At 38.3% G+C, this 21,208-nt stretch overlaps 1 protein-coding gene and 2 pseudogenes across 1 annotated transcript in view; 2 read left to right on the top strand and 1 right to left on the bottom strand.

The window, feature by feature from the left end:
• The window catches only part of CNOT2 (CCR4-NOT transcription complex, subunit 2), a 184,307-nt gene that overhangs the window by 8,912 nt on the left and 154,187 nt on the right, over positions 1–21,208 (top strand). The window lies entirely within an intron of this gene.
• Positions 12,434–13,020, top strand: LOC102821645 (annotated as a pseudogene).
• LOC102822029 lies at positions 13,291–20,763 on the bottom strand (annotated as a pseudogene).

Raw genomic sequence — 21,208 nt, forward strand, 5'->3', positions numbered from 1 at the left:
TTTGTCTCATATACTTTGGATGCCTTACCAGGATGGACTGATCCCTAGAAAGGAACATCTTGCTTGGCAAATTAGAGGGTCAATGTAAAAGAGGAAGTCCCCATAACAAAATGGATTGTTACAATGGGTACAACCATGGACTCAAACCTAACAACAATTATGAGGATGGCACAGAACCAGGCAATGTTTCTTTCTATTGTGCATAGGGTCACTGTGAGTCGGTTCCAACTCAGTGCCACCTAACAACAGCATCATCAACAACTTCTATAAGTCATCCCTTTACATAATTATATACATATTTAACTATAGTAGCACATAATCTAGAAGAGGTTTTAGCAGCCTTGTGATATAGAAAAATACAGTAAAACTACTGGGAAGGTGGGATATTTACTGTACCAAATATACATTCAGGAAACATGTTTCAGGTGATCATTGGAATAGCACTACACAAGAGGATAATTAAAAGAAATGAAATACTGACATAGATGAAACAACACTGATCTCAAAAATATTTTAATGAGCTTTGCCAGACACACAAGAGTACTTATTGCATTTATTTGAAACCCTAGCAAAAAAATTAGGGTGACAAGAAGCAAATCAGTGGTTGTTTGGGGCCGGGAGTGGGTTGAGAACTTGAGGATAAATATTCTTTATCTTGATTGCGGTGATGGTTACACAGTTATATAAATTTGTAAGAACTCATTAGAAAGTACATTTTTTAGGGTCTCTGTAAGTTGGAATTGATTCAATGGCAGTGAATTGTTAAGTACTGTTAAGTCAGTAGTGACTCATAATGACCCTGTGTAGGGTTTCCAAGGACCCTGGTGGGTTTGAACTGCCAATGCGTCAGACTGCAATGCCGTTTGAACTGAAGGGCCGGCAGTTCAAGCTTAACCAGTCGCTCCTCGGAAACTCTATAAAGGGTCGCTATGGATCGGAACCGACTCAATGGTACACAACAACAACAACAACTGATCTTACAGTGCCATACCAGGACTATCAGTGTTATACATACGTATTTTCTAATGCATGCAGTCTCTTAATTTCATTACATTTTACTTCCCAATTTAAGCTATTCCTCACAATATAATGATAGTAATAATAATAATGAACAACAAAGGAATTATTCTTAGCGTTGTGATTCAGAACCATATACAAATTGGGACTTTTGGCATTTCAAAAGAAATACGATTTAAGAGGCAACTATTTTACTGTTAATAATGGTATTTAAGAAGTTGCCTGTAAGTGGATTCAGACTCCTGGTGACTGTGTGTGTGTCAGAATACAGCTGTTTCTTTAGTCTTCTCAGTGGCTGATTTTTAAGCAATAACTTTTCTTCCAAGATGACTCTGGGTGGACATTGACGTCTTCAGTCCAGTGTTTATCCTATAGTGCTATTATATGCTTCTCGGTAAGTGCTGTGAAGTCAGTTCTGAAACATAGAAACCCTGTCTAGCTTTTCTGAGGAGTGGTTGGTGGGTTTGAACTTTGTTAGGAGTTAGAAATCAAGTGCTTATCTTACAGTGTCACACCAGGACTCCTGCTTTTGCCCCTTTACTTTGCATGCTGGTTCTCACCCATTAAATTGACTTCACAACCCATTGATGTGATGCAGTCCACAGTTTTGTCTTCACAGTAGTGGGTTGTGAAATCAATTTAGTGGTCAGAACCAGCATGTTTAAAACCATAACATTGCATTGTTGTTGTTAAGTGCCTTTGAGTTGCTTATGACTCAGCGACCTTTTGTATAAGAGAACGAAACACTGTGTGGTCCTATACCATCCTCAGGATCATTGTTGCCCTGAGCCCTTTGCTGCTGCACTGTGCAAATCCATACCGATGGGGCTCTTTCCCTTTTTCAGTGACCCTTCATTTTACTAAGCATGATGTCCTTCTTGAGGGACTGGTCCCTCCTTACAATGTGTCAGAGATATGAGAGATGAACTCTCGCTATCCTGTCTTATAAGGAACATTCTAGCCATGCTTCTTCCAATACAGATTTGTTTGCTCTTCTGGCAGACCATGGTACCTTTGGTAGTATTCTCCAACACCTTAACTCATATGCATCAGTGCTTCTTTGGTCTTCCTTATTCACTGTCTAACTTTCACATAGGAATGTTGTTGTTTGTTACTAAGTGTTGTTGAGTTGATTCCAACTCACAGCAACCTACATAGGGTTTCTGAATAGCGGCTGGTGGGTTTGAATCGCCGAACTTTTGATTCAAACTGACCTTGTGGTCTAGGCTATTGAAAATGTCCCATGGCTTGGGTCAGACGCACCTTAGTCCTCAAACTGACATCTTTGCTGTTGAATACTTTAAAGAAGTCTTGTGTGCCAGATGCCCAGTGCTAAAGCAGTTCAAAAAGGAGCTCTGGTAGCGTAGTGGCTACGAATTGGGCTGCAAACCTCAAGGTCAGCAGTTCGAAACTACCAGCTGTGCTGCGGGAGAAAGATGAGCTTTTCTGCTCCCATAAAGATTTACAGCCTTGGAAACCCTATACAGGGTTGCTATGAGTCGGAACCGACTCCACGGCACATAACAACAACAAAGCACCTCAAAATTACCAGGTGTTATGCAGGAGAAAGATGAGGTTTTTGCTCCCATAAAGATTTATAGCCTTGGAAACCCTGTACAGGGTCGCTATGAGTCAGAACCGACTCCACAGCACATAACAACAACATACATCATTTGGCTTCTGGTTCCATGACTGTTGAGTGTGGATCCAAACAAAATAAAGTCTTTCACAACCTCAATCTTTTCTCCATTTATTGTATTATTTATTGGTCCAGTGGTGAGGAGTTTTGTTTTCATTACATTGAAGTGCAACCCGTACTGAAGATCTTTGATCTTCATCAGTAAGTATTTTAAGTTCTAACTTTCAGCTAGCAAGTTGTATGATTTGCAAATTCTTTATTCTTGATGCCATGTTCTTCATATAATTCAGCTTCTCAGGTTATTTGCTCAGCATACAGATTGAATAAGTATGATGAGAGAATAAAACACTGGCACACTCCTTTCCTGATTTTAAATCATTCAGTGTCCTCTTGTTCTGTTCAGTTGTCTGCCTCTTGGTCTGTGTACACGTTCCTCGTGAGCACAATTAAACGTTCTGGAATACGCATTCTTTGAAATGTTATCCGTAGCTTGTCATGATCCATATAGTCGAAAGCCTTTGCATAGTGAATAAAGCACAGGTAAACAGATACCTCTTTAGTATTCTCTGCTTCCAGCCAAGATGCATTTGAAGTCAGCAGTGATATCCGTAGTTCCACTGCATTGTCTGAATATAACTTGAACCTTTGGCAGTGCCCTGTCAGTGTACTGTTGCATCCATTTTAAAATCATCTTTAGCAAAGTTTTATTTACCTGAAATATTAATGCTATTGTCCAATGATTTCCGCATTCTTTTGGGTCACTTCTTTTTGGAATGGGCACAAATAGCAATGCATAGTAAAAAGTATTAAGGAGCTCTGGTAGCGTGGTGGTTACGAGTCGGGTTGCCAACAGGAAAGGTCAGCAGTTTGAAACTAGCAACGGTTCTGCGGGAGAAAGAGGAGGCTTTCTGCTCCTGTAAAGATTTACAGCCTCTGAAACCCTGTGCAGGGTCACTATGAGTCAGAACCGACTGCACGGTACTTAACAACAGTAAAAGGTATTATTTTCTGAGTCATTTTCTTAGTAAATCTCATTATGGATCCTGGTTTATAAATTTAAAAATAATTTGAAGACTTCTAGAAATATATTAGAATAAATTCAATGAAAAAAGTTTTGTCTTTGGAATCAAAGTGAGTTCAGATCTTAGTTCTGCTATTCACCAGATAAGTCACCTTGAATAAGTTAGGGCTTAACCCACAAAAACTGTAAAATGCGAAGAATTCCACTAACTTTGTAGAACAATTGTGAGCAGTTACATGAATAAATTTAGAGTTAAAAGTTCTCATGATGACTTTACAGCATTTTTGTACTTTTCTTCTCTTTAAACACTGTCCTCCATCCAGACCCTTTTCTCAAGGCATTTGCTGTTGTTCCTTCTTGGAACCTTTCTCATGGGTATTCAGAGGCTTGCTTACCACAGGTTCACTCAAGCACCTTTAGGGGAGGACTTGACTTCCCTGACCACCCCTATTTCAATCATCATTCTATATATACTCTGTATTCCTTTAAGTTTCCCCATACCCTATGTTTAGTTAATACACTGCTAACTTTGATACTGTAGTGGTTATGAGTCAGGCTGCTAACCTCAAGGTCAGCAGTTCGAAACTGCCAGTCGTTCTGTTGGAGAAAGATGAGGCTTTGTACACTTGTAAGGATTTATAGCCTCAGAAACCCTGTACAGCGTCTCTATGAATTAGAACCAACTCCACACCACACACCACAGTCTTCTTTTAGAATAGTGCCTGGCACATAATAGTTGATAAGTAAATATTTGTGGAACAAATGAATAATGAGGAACATACAGAAAGTATTTAGTATATTACCTTAATGTTATTTTGCTTTTAACTAACCACCACTGACAAACTATTCACAATTTTGAAAACTGGCAGTGAATCTCCTGGTTATGAGATCCGTTCCTAAGTATGTCTTTAAGTATGGTTTTTTGTTTTTTTTTAATGTCAATAACATTTTATAAGGTGGCATTATGCGTGTAACTGATGGTAAGATGTTTTATGTTATGCCATTATAAATTAAAAATACACAAATCAGTGACACATTTGTTACACTTTCCATCTGTGGTGGTTGCTTCACACATTTCAGTTGTACCTACCTAGTGTGTTATTAACATTCAAATGCAATCTAAGGAGAAATAAAAATATTCCTGACTTAGCTCCTGAATGGTATATAGTAGAAGATTGCTCTATCTACTTTAAACAAAGCAAAAAATATCTTTGTGATATTATTTGCTTACCTGGGCTTTTTCAAATGGTTTCTAATGATGCACACAACCACCACCACCCATTTACTCACTGCCATTGAGTTGATTCTGGAACTTATGGGGACCGTATTAGAATAGAACTCCATAGAGTTTCTGAGGCTAAGTCTTTAGGGGAGCAGAGAGACTTCCTTATCTTTCTCTTATAGACTGGCTGGTGGGTTCAAACAACCAGCCATTTTGTTAGCAGCCTAAATGCTTAAACTACCACACCACTAGGGATCATGGATGAGCACTCAATGTAGTATAGTATATACAAAGCAAGTCTACAAGCATGCTAAATTATTTCATTAGATTTTAAGAAATGAAAATTTTTTTTTTTTTTTTTTAAATCATCTGTGAAAGAGAAGGCCATGCAAAACTGCAGTCTTTGTAGATCAGGTGACAGACCAGTCCATGTTGTGTATAGGTCTGCCCATCTCTTCTTTTTTTTTTTAAAAAAAAGGTTTTATTGTGAATTGAATGATTGTTTAGTTTACATAGGAGATAATCAGTTTTGCATTCATCCTGTTGTATTTCATTTCATTGCAATGATTACAATCCTCTGCACGCATCACCATTCAACAGTATTTGCTTCTATTCACTCTGTTTTTTTTTGTTTTGTTTTGATGTGCACAAAAACACTCAGGAATATATAATCATTTAAACAACCAAAGGGCACATTCTTTAAAGCCAGCCTCCTGGCCCCCAGCACACAGCCTTTCTCTTTCCATGAGTCTAGAGTCCTTAGCTGCTCTCAATCACTCCTTGTCCTCATCTTTGCCTCCATCTCTGGAGTCGCTGCTTCTCTGGATAGAGTCCCACATTGGAAGCCTTTTTAATGAAGGTTTAAAAGCTCCATGAGCGAGAGCAGTAGGTGATGGTTTAGCAAGTGGAGATGATTCTGAAGAATCTTTATGCAAGCAAGGGTGGTTTCAGTTATTAAAAAATTAGTATAAATTTGCGTAACATTATAGGGCAAATAAGAGTTGTCCTATTGAGCATTTCTAACCAAGGGAGTCTCCTGTACATCTGTGGACATGGAGTGATTTTGAAGCTTTGTGGTGGTGTTTGTTACTGTTGTTGTTGATGTGCTGTGGAGTTGGTTCTGACTCTTAGCAACCCAGCATGGGGTTCCCGAGTCTGTAAATCTTTACAAGAACAGAAAGCCTCATCTTTCTCCTGTGGAACAGCTGGTAGTTTAGAGCTGCTGACTTTGAGGTTAGCAGACTGACTCTTAACCACTAAACAGTGAAAATACAAACTGTAAATTTTACCATTTTTAGTGTACATTTTAAAGTTGATAAAGTGCAATCAATTAGCAAATATTTGCTTAAACTTTTACATTGTTCACTACTTTGTGGTTAATTTTCTCATAGTATGTATATATTTTAAGCTCATATCTGTGATGTTAAAAATTGTTTGCCTCTTTTCAGAAAGCTTGAATGACATTTGGGAGGGAACCAGAGACAGAATTGTAACTCTTTATTATAATTTCTGGAATCCTGGTGTGTCGCTATATGATAGGCACTGGACTGGAAGGTTGTTCAAGCCACATCAGTGGTTCAAACTCACCAGCCGCTCCTTGGAAATCCTCCCACAGGGTCGCTATGAGTCAGAATGGACTCAGTGGCACTTAACAACAGCAATTATTACTCCTACAATTAAAAAAATTAATCTTATAAGAAAACATAGAAATAGAAATGTAAATAATCAGTTTGTTGTCAAGTGCCATTGAGTCGGTTCTGACCTATAGCGACCCTGTATAGGGTTTCCAAGGAGTAGCTGGTGAACTTGAACCGCTGACGTTGCAGTTCACATGGCTTTGCAGTCCTGGTGCATTAACCCACAGCGCCACACCAGGACTCCAAATAATCAGTTTACAGCTTCACAATTTAGAATTAATTTTTGTTGCATTACACAGCCATAGCTTGGTCTCATTGGCAGTAAAGTGAAAAGGACAGTCTCTTAATGGCTAGTTAGAATGTAAATTGGCATAGACTTTCTGTTTAGAAAACAAAGTAAATGTTGAAAACTATGGAAAATAACCTTTCGTGCATTTAACAAATACTAGGCTCTTTGTATGATGTTTCAATATATGTTAGTGAAAGTATATATTATTAAATAAGAATGACTTGGTCCCTAAGCATGAATTAGTGATAGAATGATGTATAGTTTAAAAAAAAAAAGGACTAAAATACAATAGACAGTGTGAGAGACGAGAATCACTTATGAGAAAGTATTTGTAAAAAGCCCCATTTGAGAGATTTCCTATATCCTATATAAAGTGCTAAGTATTATACATATTTTCACATACTCTCAACAATCTTATGAGTTAGTAAGTATCATTGTTATACGTATTTTTATAAAGAGGACACAAAAGCTTAAAAAGTAATTTCTTTAAAATAGAACAATTTGTTAAATATTGGAGCTATTAACTAAAGAGTTAATATGTCTCAAAATGCAAATTACACCTAAAGAAATGTGTTAAAGAAATTATATGTGCTGTAAAAATTCAGGTACAAGAATGTTCACCACAATACTATTTATGAAAGTGGAAGATCAAAATGAAATTACGTGTTTAATAATAAGGAACCATTTTCTCTTTTCTGTTATTGTTGAGTGGATTCCAACTGTGGTGACCCTGTATATGTCACACTAGAACTGTGCTTTAGAGGGCTTTCCTGACTTATTTTTCAGAAGTAGGTCACCAGACCTTTTCCTAGGCACTTCTGTTGGATTCAGACTTCCAATCATTCTGCTAGTTGCCAAGCATGTTAACTATTTGCACTGCCCAGGGAATCCAAGGAATCATTAGATCCACTGTAGCCATTAGGAATCATGCTTTTTAATAAATATTAAATAACACTGAAAATGATTGTGATGTAAGTTTTTTTTAATTCAGGTTCACAGATAAGTGAGTCAACCGCATTTTCTCTATTACAGAAATGCTAACTGTTTTTCACAGGGTGGTGGAGAGTTTTCCTTTTTTTGTTACTTTTAATCTTCTGGATTTTCCACATTAAGCTATGTTGTTTTGTTAAATGCCTTTGAGTCGGTTCCGACTCATAGCTACCCTGTATAGGGTTTCCAAGGAATGGCTGGTGAATTTGAACTGCTGACTTTGCTCTTCAGAGCGATCTTGCGATCTTGCGGTCTAGTGTATTATCCTGCAGCAGCATGCCAGGACTCACATTAATCTATATTGCTTTGATAAAGGTGAAAAACAACAGACTATAGTTCTTTAAAACACAGAGAACCAAAAATACACAAAAGGGCGAATTATATTTTGTCCCAGTTTGAAGTTTGTGGGATTGCAAGATTACAAGTGATTTTTACTATCTTCATTTTTTTCATCGTCATTTTCTACTTTTTATGTTATAAGCAATGCTGTTTGTTACTTTCACCATAATTCTCTTAAATCACATGACCTAATATTTTATTTGTTTCATATAAAAATTTAAAAGTGAATAAGTAACAGTATTGCCTCATTGATATATTATTTTTACTAAGGGCCATTCATTTGGTTCTGACTCATACCAACTATATAGGGTTTCTGAGCAGGGACTGGTGGTTTTGAACTACCAACAATGCTGTTAGCAGTCCGTTGCTTATCTTAATGTGCCACACCAGGACTCCTCATTGAAATGGAATCCCAAATTATAAAATAGATAAGTTATCAAGAAAATAATTTCTATTTTCTTTTAAAAATTCAACCCAGAATAACTTGAGTTGAAGATGGCCAAGTATATTTAAGCTTCTCAGGTCACTAATTGGAATGTAGTTGTTTAATGCTGTTAAGTCAGTTCTGACACAGTTATAGAATTTCCGAGGAATAGCTAGTTAGTTTGAACCGCTACATTGTGCTTATCCTGTACTGCCACACCAGGACACCTAAATTTGAATATGATGTTAGTAATCAGAAGAATTTAATTATAGTTTTTCTGTGCCAATTGAAGATTGTTGTTGTTGTTATGTGCTGTGGAGTCGGTTCCGACTCATAGCGACCCTGTACAGGGTTTCCGAGGCTGTAAATATTTACGGAAGCAGAAAGCCTCATCTTTCTCCCGCCGAACAGCTGGTAGTTTCGAACTGCTGACCTTGTGGTTCACAGCCTGATTCGTAAATTAATCAGAAATAAAGGTGTATCATTTCTGAAATGTTAAAATTGACAGAAAGCTGTAGTCCTTGATCTTCATCAGTATTTAAATCCTCTTCTCTTCCAATAAGTTTTTCACAGGTTGTTAATGAGTCTTCTTCTCTAATACTGATGCCACATTCTTCTTTGATATTTATTGACATTGTCACAAATACATTAACTTTTCAAATAAAAATAATGTACATTAAGTTTTCAATTAAAAATAATACCTTTATTAATAGCTTAGGATGTAGATTAATCTGAAGAATAAATTCTCTAATTACTTCAGTTTAATCCCAGCAAACTAAGCAGAACGAATTTGGCATTAAAAACTTCTGTCAATGTTTTCTAAACTGTACTAGTCAGTTACCTCTTTCTTAGAATAGTGAGCATTGTGAGCATATCTCAATATTTGATGTTGGATGACACCACTGTGTATGACAATCACTAAAACCATCAAAAATTGTAAGTTGACTTGAATGAGTTTTGTCTTTGTTTAATTATCAAATTAAGGTCAGCGGTTCGAAACTACCAGCCGCTCCGCGGGAGAAAGATGAGGCTTTCTACTCCCGTAAAGATTTACAACCTCGGAAACCCTGTACAGGGTCGCTATGGGTCGGACCCGACTCGATGGCACTTAACAACAACAACATGTGCTTTAGTAATGTAAAGAAAACAAAAACCCTTAACCACTGGACCAATAGACAACATTTTTATCAGTGGAGAAAAGATTGAAGTTGTCAGGGACTTCACTCTTCATTCAACACTCGCGGAAGCAGCAGCCAAGAAATCAAACATATTGCATTAGGCAAATCTGCTGCAAAAGACCTTTTTAAAGTGTTGAGGAGTAAAGATGTCAGCTTGAGGACTAAGGTGCGTCTGACCCAAGCCATGGTATTTTCAGTAACCTTATATGCATGTGACAGCTGGACAGTGAATAAGGAAGACCGTAGAAAAATTGAGGCACTTGAGTTATGGTATTGGAAGAGAATATTGAAAGTGCCCCAGGCTGCTAAAAGAACCAAAAGATCTGTGTTGGAAGAAGTGCAGCCAGAGTGCTTCTTGGAGGCCAGGATGGCCAAACTTTGACTCTCATATTTAGAACATATGTCAGGAAGGACCAGTCGCTGGAAAGTGGCAACATCAATGGGCTCAAGCATGGCAACAATTGTGAGGTTGGCCCAGTACCAGGCAGTGTTTTGTTCTGTTGTGCCATATGGTCACTATGAGTCTGTACAGAATCGATGGCACCTAACAACAACAATATGAAAAACGGAGGAGAAACATAATTCAGTGTTTTTGGTAGGTAAATTCCAGTTTCTAGTGATTTTAATAATTTTTTAAAAGAAAGTATTTTACTTGAAAGCAACTTTCTTAGAACAGCACCAGATTAACTAATTAAAAGACCTAACAAGCACAGCTCGGAAAGATACGGTGGTCTGCTTCCTTAAAGATTTGTTGTTTATTTTAGGTGCCATCTACTCATAACAACCCTATGCCCAACAGAACAAAAACACTGCCTAGTCCTGTGCCCACCTCAAAATCATTATTATACTTGAGTCCATTGCTTCTGCCACTGTGGCAGTCCATATTGTTGTGTGTGTGTCTTCCTATATTTAGCTGACCCTTCTCTTTACCAAGCATGATGTTCTTCTCCAAGGACTGGTCCCTCTTGATAATATGTATGAAATATGAGAGATGAAGTCTTGCCATTTGGCTTCTGAGGAGAATTCTCGTAGTCTTCAACACAGATTTGTTTCATCGTATGGCAAGTCCATGATACTTTTAATATTCTTCTCCAACACCATAACTCAAATGTATCAGTTCTTTGCAGTCTTATTCATTGTTCAACTTTCACATGCCAGTGAGGATGTTGAAAATACCATGGTTTGGGTCAGGTGAGCCTTGGTCTTCAAACTCACATCTCTTTGTGCAGCAGATTGGCCTAATTCATTATGTCATTTGTTTCCTTGACTTCAATCAATGCTGATAGCAGATCCAAGCAAAATGATGTATTTGACAACTTAAGTATTTTATTCACTTATCATGACGGCACTTAACAACATCATGATGTTATTTATTGGTCTAGTGGTGAGGATTTTTGGTTTCTTTAAGTGAGATGCAACCCATACTTAAAGTTGTGGTCCTTGATCATCTTCGGTATTTTAATTCCTCTTCTCTTACAGCAAGCAAGTCTGTATCATCTGCATCTCATAGGTTGTTAATGAGTCTTCCTGCAATCCTGATGCCATGTTCTTCTTCATATAATCCAGTTTCTCAGATTATTTGTTCAGCAAACAGATTGATTAAGTACGTTGAAAGAATACAATTCTAGTACACATCATTCCTGATTTTAAACCATCTCATGTCCCCTTGTAATTTTAGAATGACTGCCTCTTGATCTATGTACAGGTTCCTCATGAACACAATTTTAGGTGTTCTGGAATACTCAAACAACTCATAATGTTGTCCATAGCTTGTTATGATCCACACAGTCAAAAAAGTACAGGTGTATTTCTGGTAGTCTCTGCTTTCAGCTAAGAGTTGTCTGACAGCAGCAATGATATCCTGCATTCCACATACTCTCAACCGGGCTTGAACCTCTGGCAGTTCCCTGTTAATTACTATTGCAGCTGTTTTTGAATGATTGCTATCAAAATTTTACTTGCATGTGATATTAATGATATTGTTGAATGATTTCCACATTCTGTTAGGTTACCTGTCTTAGGAAAGGGCAGAAATAATGGATTTTTTCCAATCAGTTGACCAGGTAGCTGTTTTCCATATTTTTTTGCAGAGATTAGTGAGTACTTCCAGTTTGTGAAAAGATTTCAATTTGTATTCCATCAATTCCTGGAGTCTTGGTGTTTGCCTGTGCCTTCAGCGCACCTTGGACTTCTTCCATCAATATCATTCGCTCTTGATAATATGCTACCTCTTGAAATAATTGAACATTGACCATTTCTTTTTGGTACAGTGATTGTGTATTCTATCTTCTTTTGATACTTTCTGCATCATTCTGTATTTTGCCCGTTTCTTCCAGAGTCTCTTCTGACATCCATTTTGGTCATTTCCTTCTTTCTTGTTTCCTTAATGATCTTTTTGCTTTCTCCCTGTGTGGTGTTCTTGATGTTATCCCACAACTCTTCTGGTTTTGGGTCGTTAGTGTCTAGTGCATCAAATCTGTTCTTCAGATGATGTCTAAATTCAGGTGGGATACATTCAAAGTCATATTTTGGCTCTAGACAACATGTTTTAATTTTCTTCAGCTTCTGCTGAACTTACAGTTCAGTTCTGAACTTACAGAATTTACAGTTAGGGGCACCTGAGCACTGCACCTTGGTGGGCCTGCCTCCACCACCACAGTATCCACTGCCTTCCAGGATGAACTCAGTGCAGAAGCAGGACCTCAGGAGGCCCAAGATCCACAGGGCAGCCCAGGCGGGCCCCTACCAGCTGCCCACTCTGGCCTCACTGCAGCGGCTGTTGTGGGCCTACTGGACTTCCACACTTCATTGAGGTCTGGCCTAACTTTTACCTGAGAGATGCATACTGTGCAGCGTGGGACAAGAGCAAACTGATTCAACTGGGGGTCACCCACATTGTGAATGCTGCTGCGGGAAAGTTTCAAGTGGACACAGGTGTCAAGTTCTATCATGGGATGTCCTTGGAGTACTACGGAATTGAGGCTGATGACAACCCTTTCTTTGACCTCAGTGTCTACTTTTTGCCTGTTGCTCAACACATCCGAACAGCCCTCAGTGTTCCCCAAGGCCGAGTGCTGGTCCATTGCGCCGTGGGGGTGAGCCACTCTGCCACGCTTGTCCCGGCCTTCCTCATGATCTGCGAGAACATGACACTGGTAGAGGCCATCAAGGTGGTACAGATCCACTGTGATTATCTGCCCCAATTCATGCTTCCTCCAACAGCTCTAGGTCCTGGACAACCAACTCAGGCGGGAGATAGGGTAGCTGTGACCTGCCAGGCATCCAGGAGCCCTGACCCTTCAACCAGCCTGGCCCTAGGGATAGCTGCCTTTATTATCTCTGGTGATCCTAGTGAGGGTTTCCGGGAGGTAGAGGCAGGGATTGCTCCATGGTGACTTTTATCTGGTGGATTTCTCTGACCCAGTCTAGAGATTCTTTATGCAAAAGAGAGTTCAGTCTGTCCCTATAATAAAGGGTTCATCAGAACAAAAACAAAAAACTCATTCCCCACCTCCCCACCCCCTTATTCCAACTTTATTTCTTCTCTGCTTTTTCGATTTCTGAGTACATACGGGATAGTGCTGCATTAGGCCGGCATACAAAAGCATCAGTTTCACTTCCCAACTCTGTTAACTGTTCTAGAGAGGACATACAGGGATAGTGGTCTCTTAACATATCTGGTAATTTAGAAGTCTTATCCTGAAGACGCTGAGAATGTCTCATTGGTGTTAGAAACTTCATCTCTTTAAATATAAAATTTGTTTCTTCAAATGGAATCTTCTTTTTTGCACTTTGTATGTATGGCGTAGTAGTTGTTATTATGTGCTGTGGAGTCGGTTCTGACTTATAGCGACCCTGTACAGGGTTTCCGAGGCTGTAAATCTTTACAGGAGCAGAAAGCCTCATCTTTCTCCCACAGAACAGCTGGTAGTTTCGAACTGCTGACCCTGAGGTTCGCAGCCCAATTTGTAACCACTATGCTGCTAGAGCTCCTTATGGCGTAGTAGATACACTGAATTTAATCAAGCAACTCTCCAGTTTCTTTATCAGTTGTTTTAACATCATTAGCTGGATGTATTGTTTTGTCTTCTTGCCCATTATCACAATCATGAAGTACCACACTTCCATGAATATTTTCCATAACCAGTTTTCCTGGCTCTAGATGAACATCTAGGTCGTCAGTGTTGACTTCTTGGACTTGTTGCTTAGTTGCACAAGCACCCTCGGTGTTCTCTCCAAAATTAATTCTTTCTTGAGTCTTCCTGGTTTTAAAATATCTGCAATTGCATGTCTCATCTCTTCAATAGGATGCGCCCCTGCTAGGGTGGCCTTTGCATAGATGGCAATAATATTTTCAATAGGACTTGTGACAGGTTCAAGATGTGCAAGGCAAACCCAATACTTAACAAGTGCTGTGGCATCTTGAATATTTGTAATTAGGCCATTCAGTGTGACAATCCCTCATTAATCAGGTTCAGGCACTCAGAAAATGTCTACTTTTTCAGGAAATAATCTTTGTTTATAGTCTTCTGCCATGGTGGACCAGAAGGACCAAACTGGGTTTCCATTTTGCCCTTCCGGCTCAGGCTGGGCAACTACTGCACTAGGAAGCCTTTTCAGCAGTCTTCCTTTGTCAGCTTTCCACTCAGTGGGAAGAGCTTTTCTCTGTTCTGCAGTTTCTTTGGGATGAGCAGAATTGTTACTGACATTTGTCTGCTGCTACACTATGCCTTTGCTGATTGGTGGTTTTTGACTTTTCTGTCTATTTCCATATGCTGTGTTTTTGATCGTGCCTCATTTCTTTTTATGTTCTGAAAACTAGTTTTGACAGTAGATGCATCAGTTTTTAATTGAGCTAATTCTTTTCTATGAAGCCCTTTCTGAATTGTACGTTCAGAACTGAACTGAACTGCGGAGACTCTGATGATGCTTTGTTTCTGCTTGTCTTGGCCACTATCCTGGTGACTTCTAATAGGAGGTCGCACAAGTTTGTTCTGAGTACTTCTAATTTTAGTAATGGTTGTCACATTTGAGGCTCTGTTACCTTTCACCAGTACCCTGCTCGTGGTCAGAGGCTGAGGCTTGCTGGCATTAGAGACATTAGTTGAAAGTTTCTTGTTTGCTGTAGAACTCTCATCTTTGACATGTAAAGGTTTTCTGAATGAATTAATCTTAGATGCAACAACTTGGCCAACTTACGAGCAGTTGCTGATCCTGGTCCATAGTATGTCTCTTGCCTTGTTTTTGCTGCTGATAAGGAGCCTTTCTTTCTATATGTCTTCCCACAGATGTAGTCAGTTTGATTTCTGTGTATTTCATCTGGTTAGGTCCATGCGTATAGTTAAATTTTAGGTTGTTTAAAATAGGTATTTGCAATGAATGAAGTCATTTGTCTTGCAAAGTTTTGTCATGTGATCTCCAGCATTGTTTCTATCACCAATGCCATGTTTTCCAACTACTAATCCCACCTCTTTTCCAACTTTTATATTCCAGTAACCATCTTGATAGCATGTTTGATCAATTTCAGACTGAAGAAAGCTGGTAAAATTTTTCAGTGTCATCATAATTGGCTTTAGTGATTGGTGTGTAAATAGTAGTGCTGTTAATTGGTCTTCCTTGTAGGTGTTTGGATATTATCTTATTACAGACAGCATTATATTTCAAACTAGATCTTGAAATGGTCTTTTTGATGATGAATGTGACACCTTTCCACTTCAATTTGCCATTCCCAGCATTGTAAACCATATGACTGTCAGGTTCAAAATGGCCAATACCATTCCATTTCAGCTCACTAAATGCCTCAGATAGTGATCTTTTTGCATTCCTTTTCATTCCATGTTCTGATTATTATTGGATATTTATAGCTGTCTCTCCTCACTTAAGAGTTATGCCCCATTAGCAGAAAGCCTTATTACATTTGCGTCATCATGGTAAACCCTACTGTTTAGGAGGCAGCTTTTTCCCTGTTGTATTTTGAATGCCTTTCAACCTGAGGGTTTGTCTTCCTGCACTATACAGTATTTTGTATGAGAGTATTTTGGTTATAATGCATTAATTGTCAGTATTCTGTTGCTAACCACTGATATTCATAAGGTTATAAGATGCCATAAACATTCAATAGCAGTATGCCTCTTGTCTTCTAGACGGTCTTAGTCTGGAAGCTCAGCTGAAACCTGTTGACCACGTGTGATCCTGCTGGTATTTAAAAGTACTGATTTCATACCTTCCAACATCACAGCAACATGCAAGTCAGTGCAGTATGACAAACTGACAGATGAGTGGTGGCTATAAAGATTTACAGCTTGGAAATAACTTTGGACAGTTCTACTCTGTCCTGTTGTTTAGTGTCGTTGAGTCAGTTCTGACTCATAGCAATCCAGCATAAGGTTTTCAAGGCTTTAAATCTACTCTGTCCTCTTACGGTCACTATTATTCAGAATTGATTTGAGAGCAGTGGGTAACTGGGTTTTTTTAAGGAAATCAATAAAAACAGTGACTTTACTTTGAGTTCAACACACGTACTTCTAATTCATTACTTATATGGTTTACTTTCCTTACTTTGTTTTCCTTTATGGAATTTATTGTTAATACCTCAAAAGGCTTAGTTGTCAAGGTATGTGTTATGGGTTAAAGGGAGGAAAAAACAATATATGTTATTTGTATGCATACAGAATGAATAAAGAATAGTTTTGCACTACTGCACTGGCATTCTCAGTGTTCTAATTTCATAAAAGAATTTCCTTTTTAAGAAAACACAAGCAAGATGTTGACAAAATATTTGGCTTCAGGTGACAAAGAGAAAATGCACAACCATAAATGCATTGCAATAAATAGGAACAGCTCAAAGATCTCGCATTCGTAATAGAAGTAGAGGTAAATTTCCTATTAAATAATCATACACAAGTACTTTTAAGACAAGCATGCAAAAAATTCAAGCATTAATTAACCTGCTATGATAAATATATAGTAGAATCATTTTTATTCTCCTTAATGCCTAATAAATCATATTAAGCTTTATTATGTAAGGTTTTCATTAAATAAAATTACATAAGTGGCATGCCATATGAATGCATCACTGCAAGATAAAATGAATGAATGAATCATGCAATACAGAAATCAGCTACTTTTGTTACAGCCACTAATAATTTTGAATCCTAGTATTGTGTCATTGTCATACTGTTTACATGCTTTATAATTAGTTTTATTATCTCAGTTGTCATCAGGGAAATTGTTGTGTATCATCAAGTTGGTCTTGACTTACAGTAATCCTCTATAGGGTTTCTGAGAGTGGCTGGTGTGTTTGAACTGGCAACCTTGTAGTTGCCAGTCTAGCACTTATCCTATAGTGCCACACCAAAGCAATGCTAATTTTTTTTTGTTTTTCAAAATACTGTGCATCAATCTAACCAGATGTCATCTAAATCAAATTCCTGGTAGGAAAATCAGGCCTAGACTCAAAATGTAAGGCTACATTATTCTTGTTTTCATTTGCAAATATGATATGAATAAGCACTTAATGCACACTGTGGAATATATTGTGGCAAGCATAGTGTGTTATGCATTGGACTCCTAACCACAGGGTCAGCGCTTCGAATCTACCAGCTGCTCCGTGGGAAAAGGCAAGACTTTCTGTTCCTGTAAAGATTTACAGCTTCGAAAATCCTATATAGGCTCACTGTGAGTTGGAATTCAACAATTTTCATACGCCTTAGAAATTCATCCTTAATATAGGAAGTTCATGTATATGAAACAAAGCAAAAACCTCTCAAGAACCTTTATTCCTTACATCAGTCCTGAAGGTAATACTGTTACTTATTCACAGTTTTCAAATGAGAAAACAAGTATAGGGAACAGAAGTCACAGAGCTAGTTAAAAGTGGTGGATCTGTGATTCCAGTTCAGACTGGTTAGCTCCAGAGACTAACTGTATCATATGAAATCTAAGCAAATTACAACTCTCTGATGTTGTTTGCCATTGAGTTGGTTCCAATTCGTAGTTAACCTGTATAGCGTTTCCATAAGCGAATGGTGGGTTTGAACTGCTGACCTTGAGATTAGTAGTCTACTGTTTATCCTACAGTGCGACACAAGGGCTTAGCTTTCTTATAGGATAATTCTAATCAACTCCATTTTATTTAGCTTAAAGTAGACTGCATGCACAATGAAAGGGCTTGAGCTCCAAATCATGGTAGAAGACATTGATTTTTGCTGTGATAAAGTGATACATATGTGCATTATCAAAGTAATTATTTGCTGAAGTTGCATTCTTAGTGAATAAAAGAATTTGTTGTTGTTGTTAGGTGCCATCGAGTCAGTACCGACTTAAAGCCACCCTGTGCACAACAGAAGGAAACACTCCCCTGTCCTGGGCCAACCTCACACTAGTTGCCAAGCTTGAGCCCATTAATGCTGCCACTTTGCTAATCCATCTCACTGGGAGTCTTCTGCTTTTTCTCTGACCTTGCATCTTACCAAACATGATATTCTTCTCTAGCGTCTGGGCCCTCCTTAAAATAAGTTCGAAGTATGAAACAATAAAGAACGAATTGTATCGATTCCATTTCATTATAATAACTCATTTTGAGTTTTTTGGAGGTTTTTTTTTTTTTTTTTGGTATTTTAGAAGTAAAAAATTATGCTAGTAACCTAAAATAAGAATGTAATTTTTGTGTAACACCTTCTGAGTAATACATATACATTGTGGATGTGGTGGTGTGCTGTGGAGTTGGTTCTGGTTCATAGTGACCCTACATAGAGTTTTGAAGGCTGTACATCTTTACTGGAGCAGAAAGCCTCACCTTTTCTCCTGCGGAATGACTGGTAGTTTCAGTTTGCTGGACTTGAGGTTAGCAGCCTGATTCCTAACCAGTACACTACTTCAGACATGTTGTTGTTGTGTGCCATGGAGTCAGTTCCAACTCATAGCAACCCTGTACAGAGATTCCGAGGCTGTAAATCTTTAAGGGAGCAGAACGCCTCATCTTTCTCCCTCAGAACAGCACTTTAGCATTGTAAAATAAGTGCTTATAGGGATAATGGAGTCCCTGAGGGGAGCAAACAGTTAAGTGCTTCACTACTGGCTTAAAGGTGGTTGGTTCGGAAGACAGACCTGGGGATCTGCTTCTGGAAGGTCTCTTTTAAAAAACCCTGTAGAGCTGTTGTACTGTGCACACATGGGGTCACCATCAGTTGGAATTGATTTGATGGCAATGAATAACAATGCTTAGTAATATAAGTTAGATATCAACTCTTCTGAGTGATTATATTGTTAATTAGTTTTATTCTGATTTAGCCAAGTAATAACACATTGCATCCACAAATTTAAAGCATTTAACTCCTAGCATTATTTTCTATATGGAAAGGACTTTAAAAAGTTTGTGCGAAAGTGGAATTCAGAGATAATGGGATTTTTCCATGGACTTTTTGAAGCCCTCTTATATAAGAAACAAGTTAAATTCTCTGTAAGACAAATTATAACCTTTCAAACTCAGTTTTTCATAAAAATCTTGCTAATATGAATACAAAGTATTCACTTCTCGTTTAATAGAGAGAAAAACAATCCTTTTCCCCCCAAAAGAGAAAAATATGTATCATTTAATTTGTCATTTTAATTGTAAATTGATAGTGGAATGTAAAATTCCACCCTGAGGCACAATCTGATTATCAATTCCATTGAAGGAAAAAAAAATTGTTAATGGCTTCTCATATAGGATAAAGGCCTCATACTACAGCCAGTTCATTCCTTTAGCAAACTTCTCCTATGAGGTCCCAGAACTCTAAAACTACCCTATAGGATTATGAGTATTTTGCCATTCTCCAAATCCAACATATTCTCCCAGAATTTCCATGACTTCTATTTCCATGACTTCTCCTACAGAGTAAAATCTAGATCACACTACATACAGAACCCAATTCAAGTATCACCTTGCAGAAACAAACTCTAACTCCCTCAAACACTTTTCTCTAGCAAGTTTCTTTACCATGTACCACTCTTTTAAAATCACATGATATACAATGTTTATACTGAACATTATTAATTGAGCATGAAAATGATTACTAATTTATAAGAAAAACTTGTTGTTAAGTACCATCAAATTGGTTCTGATCCATAGCGACCCTGTACAGGGTTTCCGAGGCTGTAAATCTTTACAGGAGCAGAATGCCTCCTCTTTCTCCCGTGGAACAGCTGGTAGTTTCGAACTGCTGATTCTTAAGGTTCGCAGCCCAACTCATAACCACTATGTTACCAGCTCTGGTAGCATAGTGATTACGAATCGAGCTGCGAATGTCAGGGTCAGCAGTTCAAAACTGCCAGCTGTTCCCTTGGAGAAAGATGAGGCGTTCTGCTCCTGTCAAGATTTACAGTCTCGGAAACCCTGTACAGGGTCGCTATGAGTCGGAATCGACTTCACGGCACATAACCACCACCAGATACCTTATGATACTTTCAGCAAGTAAAACACAAGGATTATGTCTTAATCACTCATCTCTTTACACCTATATGGTTTTTCCCCAGGTCGTGTGGAAGACATTGCATAATTGTTGTTGATCAGTGCCTTTGAGATAGTTCCAGCTCCCATAGTGACCCTGTACAGGGTTTCCAGGGAGTGAATGGTGGATTTGAACCACCAACTGTGTGATTCAAACCAACCTTGTGGTACAGTGTTTATCCTGTAGTTCCATACCAGGAGTTCAAACTTTATTGTATCTTAGGTCTTCTATCCCTTATATCTGAAAAACTATTTGCCCAGATTTTTGCAAGACTCTTTTTTTTTTTTTTTTTTGCCTTTCCCTTTTGAAATGACACCTCCACCAAGAGGTTTTTCCTCTCACACTATTGAAAATAGTCTCTTCGCATCCCTAATCAATCATTATATTTGATTGATCATATCACACTTTATATTTTATTTTTTTTCTTAGAGTTACCATTATCTGAATTAATTTGTTTACTTGCTTTTTGTGTCTTCCTTTTGAGTTTTAGCTCCATGAAGGTGGAGACTTGTGTCATTTACCATTATTTTCCCAGCATTTATAAAACTGTTGAGTAGAGAATATTGTTGTTGTTGTTTTGTTGTTAGGTGCCATCGAGTTGGTACCGACTCATAGTGACCCTGTGCACAGCAGAATGAAACGATGCCCGATCCTGGGCCAACCTCACTTCTGTTGCCCCTCTTGAGTCCATCAATGCTGCCACTTGGCCAATTCGTCTCGTTGGGATCGTCCTCTTTTTCTCTGACCCTCTGCCTTACCAAACATGATATCCTTCTCCAGTGACTGGTCCCTCCTGACAATATGTCTGAAGTATGAGAGACAAAGTTTGGCCATCTTGGCCTCCAAGTGTGACTGCACTTCTTCCAAAACGAATCTATTGGTTCTTTTGGCAGCCCATGGCACTTTGAATATTCTCCTCCAACACCACAACTCAAAAGCATCAATTCTTCTACGGTCTTCCT

Source organism: Chrysochloris asiatica, unplaced genomic scaffold (genome assembly GCF_000296735.1).
Source record: "Chrysochloris asiatica unplaced genomic scaffold, ChrAsi1.0 scaffold00033, whole genome shotgun sequence".
NCBI lineage: Eukaryota > Metazoa > Chordata > Mammalia > Afrosoricida > Chrysochloridae > Chrysochloris > Chrysochloris asiatica.